The sequence below is a fragment of the Lactuca serriola genome, chromosome 3, assembly GCF_051521515.1.
Source record: "Lactuca serriola cultivar US96UC23 chromosome 3, Lser_US96UC23_V15, whole genome shotgun sequence".
Lineage (NCBI taxonomy): Eukaryota > Viridiplantae > Streptophyta > Magnoliopsida > Asterales > Asteraceae > Lactuca > Lactuca serriola.
In genome coordinates, this window is record NC_136410.1 from 103,730,280 (window position 1) to 103,737,678 (window position 7,399).

Consider the following 7,399-nt stretch of genomic DNA (forward strand, 5'->3'; position numbering starts at 1 on the left):
TTTTATCGAATTTCTCGGTTTGACGAATACTATGACTTTCGTTTAGATTACTAAGGCTAAAAAGTAGTTTATCGAAAACTCACTTTTTACGACATTCGGCACCGTGCCAGTTTGGTCGCGAAACTTCAACAAGTCATAACTTATTCGTTATAACTCGGATTTTGGTATTCTTTATATCCCCGAAATCCTTTTTTCGACCACTACAACTTTATGTAAAGATATGGGGCTTATCTCACACTTTAATTTTTGACGCTTATTTTTATTCTTAATTAATTAAGCCCTAATAATTAAGCATAAAACACATAATTCACATAATATTCACATAACTTCTTTTCATTTATTCAAAATGAGTTACAAAGGTTAACCTAGACTATCAACTCAATATAAATGCCTAGGCTAGAAACACGAGTGTTACAGTGCTAGGGGCATTCCCGAGGCTTCGGGGTGTTTTAAGATGGCTAGAGAGGGTATAGAGAGCGAAAGAGAGTGTGAATTAGCAACCATTCCTGGATACCCTTGATTTCTATTTATAGGGTACTCTAGGCCCATTCACATCGTGAACTTAATGTTTATGTCGTGAATCCAGTGTTGAATCACTTCGTAGGCTTGCCATCTGCGTCATAGCTTCGAAAGGTGTCCAAATGATATTTCAGGTTGTGAAGTGAATGTTCACGTCGTGAACTCTTAACACATCACTCCCGTAGGCTTGGCACGTGTTTTCTACCCTCGATTAGTGTCTTTGACTAGTTTCACATTGTGAATCTCATGTTCACGTCGTGAATACAGTCAGATTAGGGTTTCCGACACGTGTCATGCTCTCGGACAGCTGCATCTTCGGAAGGCCATAACTTTTGCATACGAACTCCGTTTCCGACATTCTTTATATCCACGCGTAGGTGGAGACGTACTCTACAAATTTTTAATATGTTACTAAGGCTAAAAGGTACTTTATCATAAACTCACTTTTTATGATTCCCGATGTCGTGTCGGTTTTCTCGAGAAACTTCGACAGGTCATAACTGATGGGTTTTGATCATAAGAACATCCTATGTGCTCATACAAACCCTAATGCTTGGATCTAGGTTTCTCTATTTTACATGCAAGTTATCCAAGACTATAAACCCTAATTCTAGCATTAAAGTAATCATATTAACATGAGAATAAGTTTAAGATGTTACCTTGATTGTTATGTAGCAATAACAATCCAATTCCTCCTTGTATTGACTTTAGAAAGCTGAGAGTCACAAATGTCACTCCTCTAATGGTTCACAAACACCATAAGCAAGAGGATGAAGAGGAGAGAGGATGGAGGCTTCCCTAAAACGTGTTCTAACCCTAGAAGAAGTCTTAGCCACGTTTTGGGGTCATAAGGGTCTTATATATAGTGAGGCTATTAGGGTTATCTAACAAGAAAACCCTAATTTGGATGCTTAAGCCCTAAGCAACCCATGGACCCCTTTCTTTAAGGCCTTGGACGGTTTCCTTATGGGTTTCCCCATAGAATTCGTCCATCCCTTAATACAAGGCAATCCATGGCCCAAATTGCAATTATCTTATAATTACAATTCCAGTCCCTTAAGTTTAATTAATCTCTTTTAGTCACAAAACTAATTACTAATTAATTATGACTAATATTAATTAAACAATATGATTTCTCCTTTAATATATTATTCTCATAATATATTAATAAATCATATTTAATCCTTTCTCTCCATAATTCATCCTATCAAGTTGCTTTGGTGAAGGCAACCCAAAAGGACCATGCACCATCGGGTCAAGTACATACCAAAATAGTTATGGACTTAGACACTAATCCAATAGTCTCCCACTTGGATAAGTCTAATAACTATTATGCGTATGACTTCAGATCCTGATCTGCAATCGTAGCTTTCTAAAGCTGCTGTCAACTCTGATCCTATCAGATACGCGCGTCCTTAGATAAGGGATCATATATTCCTCCATTCTAGATATCGTATGAGACATGATTTCTAATCATTCTCTTTGTACTATATCTTGATTTCCGATTTATGACGACTGACTAATTGAACAAATCAAATTAGCCCTAGCCCGGCCGAGCATTTATGTTTGTCATCACTAAACCATCGAGGGGCCCAAAGATATCGCTTTTATCCTACTTTGGATAAGAGGAACGGATAAACTTTGATACAATGCTTGCTTGCACTCACTCACCGAATCACACACAATAATATGTTTTATAACACCAAGTTACTGGTGCGTTTACATATTATCAATGTGCAACCGATTTGCAAGATACAACTCACACATCTCGGTTTCAAGAATATAAGATGTTATCGTCTCACCAATCACTCGTGATACAATTCATGGAGTGATCCAAGTGAGCGTGGGTTTAATCCAATGCTCAAATCATATTCATAAGCACTCATGAACGTTGCAGCAAACATTTGCTTATGTCTAATACCCTTTTTGACAATCCACACACCAATTCACGACAGTCTTCATTCATATCTACTTCCAACATACGAACGACTGTGGCCCGTTCAAATAATTCAATTATTCTTAATAAACTCAATTATTCTGGAAGTCAAAACATGCAAATGTGAAACACAAGAATAATACTAATCCCATATGGCCTCAAACCTTTGAGTATAAATAAAACACCTTTTATTTATCACCATATCGATTACTCATTATTTGCCGTTTCGGGTAATCAACTTCTTGTTTGAATTATTACACTTGTCCCACGCTCTTAGCATGCACACAATGTTTACCTATGGTTCTTACTTTGTGAAATAGACCAAATTGAGCACATTTCCAATCATTCTCATTTCACAACTCCAAATCCTTTTTCATAAGTCTAAGAATATCAAATTCTTGCCACTTATAGAATATGCTAGATTCTAACATTTTATGCAATGATCCTTTCGTAATGTCACTGCACCAAAGTCATAAAGACTATTGCCAATGAAATTACAAATTCCTCTATCGGAGATTGTTACAAGACAATTCCTTAGATATGATGTCTCTCACTTAAAGTACATTCCTTTGAACATCCTTTTGCATAAAAGTTTCTAATCTAGACATAGATTTTCAATATTCAATTCCCAATATGGACACGTTTCCATATTTTCCATATGACAACTTATTCTTAATAGAATCTTATCTATTCATAATAATGTCGATATGGTCCATCCAATATGGAAACATTTCCATATTTTCCATATGAAAACTCATTCTTAATAGAATCTTTTCTAATCATAATGATGTCGATATGGTCCATCCAATACCATGCTTCCAACTACTCACAAGCAACCAATCCTCGTCGAACTTTGGATTGTCCTTTGATAGTTGTTTAATTATTTTAGTCAAAACCAATTCTTGTCCTTTTTCCCTCTAAATGCGCTAGAAATTTGGAAAATTTTAGAATGGTCAAACATTAAAGCATTTGCAATCGATCCTATACCCGAAGGGTATGGGACACGACGCATAATGTTTTATTTGCTATGTTCTCAAAATTCGAATTCTGAAGAGGAATGTCGTAATCATAATCGAAATTTTAAGAACACACTATGTACCTTTGACTAAAATTATCAACATTTCTCAACCTAAGCCTTTAGATTTGAAATGAAGCATAATATTCTCTCCCTTAATTATAGCAAAACAACTTTACAACCCTTACTACTTTGCAAGGTATAACTCTTGTTTTCTATAATTAATATTGCCAACTTGCAATACGTGCCTTAATAATCATACAATCATAACATTTATGCTCCCACTATCATGATGATTATTATAAAACATAACACTTATGCTCCCACTAGCTTCAACATGTATTCATAAACATCTTATCTTTCAGAAAATCAATACTTATTGAGTTTCTTAAATTCATGTTTCTAATACTTAATGCTTTGATAATCTTTTATCAAGGCCTCTTAAACTTATACACCATTTCCTTAGATAGCTTATATGTGTGTCTAAACAATTAAGACTAATTGCCAAACCTCACAATTCAAATCATGGAAAGGGATACTGTAACCATAATCGAATTCGAGAATGCAATTTTACAATCACTATCTTCTTAAAATCTTTCTTAGTGAAAGCATTTCCTCACAATCATTTTCATGAAGGAGGAAATATTATGACACTTAGATTTAAACGGTGTATGTGTTCCTATCCATGTGAATTTGTTAAAACCAAAGTTTACGACAAATTCAAACTCATATGGACCGAACTTTCTTAATCTTGATTTCTTGCCCTATAGTAGCACAGCTGCCCACCATGTCTTCCAAGTAGTTAAGCATCTCACCTTTTTCCTATCAATGTACCTTTCATTGATTTAGGTGCTTTGCCTTTTATGCGTTCAAAATGAGAACTCATAGAACTCACATGCATAATTAACTCAATTGGAACAACACAGAAACAAAATAATGTCAACACGATAGGTTGTAAACCTCAACTCATGTGCTAGTGATGATCGATAAGGTTTATTTGATTTGCTCCTGAAACCTTTCAAGACCATTAAGACTCCCACTAACTCCTTGACATATAAGATTCTTTTGTCAATAACCATTTCTTGACAAACAAATATTCAAGAGTTAGCGTAGCTTTTATCAGAACACTTCATAAATTGGTCCTAGTTGGTCTTTGTCTTATCCAAGACATCACAACTTTCCACATTTGATGAATGTTATAAACCTTCTTAATACTTATCACTCAATGTTACAATCTTAACTCTAAGACTTGTTTTGGAACGAAGTATGATTGACTTCTTAATTTAACCATTTCTTCAATTCTTGATTCCTCTTCTTAGACATACAATTGTACTAAGACTCACTTAGAGGATCAATTGAGATATGGTTCTTAATCATTAAGACCTATCATAAAGCATAAAAGCTACTCTCCCTTCTTCTTAGAACGGAGAAACTTTTATCTTTCTGCCTACTTGATTCTTCTTATTCGTTCTGCTATTGATTTAAACATTTTCAATCAATTCAGAATTACACTTAATCTTGTAAGTATAATCATATTTACTAAGCCTTTAGTAAATCATGATGAATATCTTTGTTACTCTTATGGTGGACTTGATCAACACGCAACTTTGTGTGCTCGATCTCCTAGTCCTTCACTTGACACTTCGTCAACGAATTAGTCTAATATGAAATTTCTCATTCATCGTCCAATCAAGTTGCATGATTCCAAGTTTCTGTCCAATTGAAACTTGGGCGATGAGAAACTTTCCTTATTCGGTAAATTCTTCGACTTTCCATAAATAACATAATAAGAACCAAATCCATTATTGCTAATAATAGAAACATTCAAACATTAATTTTTCATATATGCCATTGCAAGGATAAATAAATAATATAAAATCAAAATTTATTTTATTGCAGAAAAATTTGTCCTTACAATGCAATTCATTGAAAAACTATGCTAATACATCTTTCTTAGCAATCTAATTCTAACTCTAAGTAGTAGCTCAAGAATCTAATCTTCGAGAAATGCGATCGAAATCCATTCCTTCACGGTTAGATTTTGCTCACTTCTTCCCTTAAGCTTCCTTTCTTTTCTTCGATCCTGCAAAACATCAATTGTAATCTTATCACATTATGTATTAAGAATCTAGAATAGAAGCTTAAAAGAGTTAGTTAATGGATTATACCTATATTAGAGCCATACGTTTCGACTCTCCCATCTCTTAGTTCTCTTAGGTAAATGGGGCAGCTTTGTCTCCAATGCCCTTTCTCTTGGCAATAAAAGCAAATTGACTCTATTGGAACATGACATGGAACTACTTCAGACATTGCCTTTCTCTTATGATCAAACTTTTCGATCATAGCATGTCTTTCGTTTCCATTGTCTATATCCATAGAGGTTTTGAAGGCAGATTCACCAATCAACTTTGCTTTTCTATTGCGCCAAACCATTGCTGATTCAGCAGCAACAAGCATATAGGTGAGATCTATGAGGGTCACGTCACAGTTCATCATATAGTACTCTCTTACGAACCCACTATATGAGTTAGGAAGTGACTGGAGAACCCAATCAACAACCATTTCTTCATAGACAACGGATCCCAACATTCTTAACCTATCAATGTGTGACTTCATCCCTAGGACGTGTGCACACACTGACTTTCCTTCTTTATGTTTACTTGCCAAAATGGCTTGAGTGATCTTGAACTTTTCAAGCCTTTGAAATTGTAGGTTAGGGAGAATAATTGGAGGAGGTGGAGGAAGTGAAGCATGATTTCTTGTTCCTCGATCGAATCGTGGAATATCATTTTCATGTGGAAAGCTTGTTCCACGGGATTTGGGAAGACCATAGTTGTCGAACTTTGACATCTACAAAACGGGAGAAAAACGAATTCAAGTTAGTTGATAGATTGAGTCCTTAGTAAATCACCCAAATGAAATACTAAGGCTAGGACCCAACACAATATTCTACAACTCGGGAGAGGGATACCGTAACCCAAATTGCAGAACATTAGAAGGTAAGTGAATGACAATTCACTAGTTTCCACCACAAAAAAAAAACGAAAAAAGAAATTTAAGTTTTTAAATCTATGAAAACTCCTAGATCCTTTGAGATTCATTGAACATTTCAATGGCATGTTTAAATCTCGATATGCCCCTCTTGTTTGTGACTGGGATGCCGAGGATCACAAAGAGGGTGTGAATAACCATGCAAACTTACATGGTGCCCTCACATGTTACAGTCATCTATTCGATGTGCCGGTAAACCACACACGCTCCACCGAACTATGACAAACATTGAGTCACCCTTTGCTACCTTTTCTTAGTACCATTTAGTGTGACGGTAAACCACACACGCTCCACTAACGTCTTCGCAAGGGTACAAAGTGTAATTTCATGGAATTACATCAATTCACTTTTGCCTAAGTAACTAAGATTGGGAATTTGTAAAACATTTAGTTACTTTTATATATCATTATACTTATAATGGAAGGTTTTGTCCTATCCTACCCGTTCGGCTAACGACCCTCCACTAGTCAAGAGTGCGGTGGGTAAGAGTGGATACCCATTCAATCGCCATTTTATACGCAATTTCCTTAAAAACCCCTTATAGACCAGCTTCGTGAATGAGGTCTACTAACGGTAAGACTGACTTTTACTCATACATATATATAATTTAGACTCTTAATGTTATATATAGTATAGGGTGTATTTTACTTTTAAAATACTAGGAGGTCAAATTTAACAATTATACTTTTAATTCAATTAAATTGTAAACCTAAACTTTTATGGATTTATTAAACCTCTTTTAATTATACACCTTAATTAATTAATAAAACCATAAGGGTGTGATTTGAATCTTTTCAAAACATGACTAGGGTTTTAGAATTTAACATTCCTAATTAAACTTTTAATCAACTTTTAAATTCCAAAACTTGAGGGGAAGT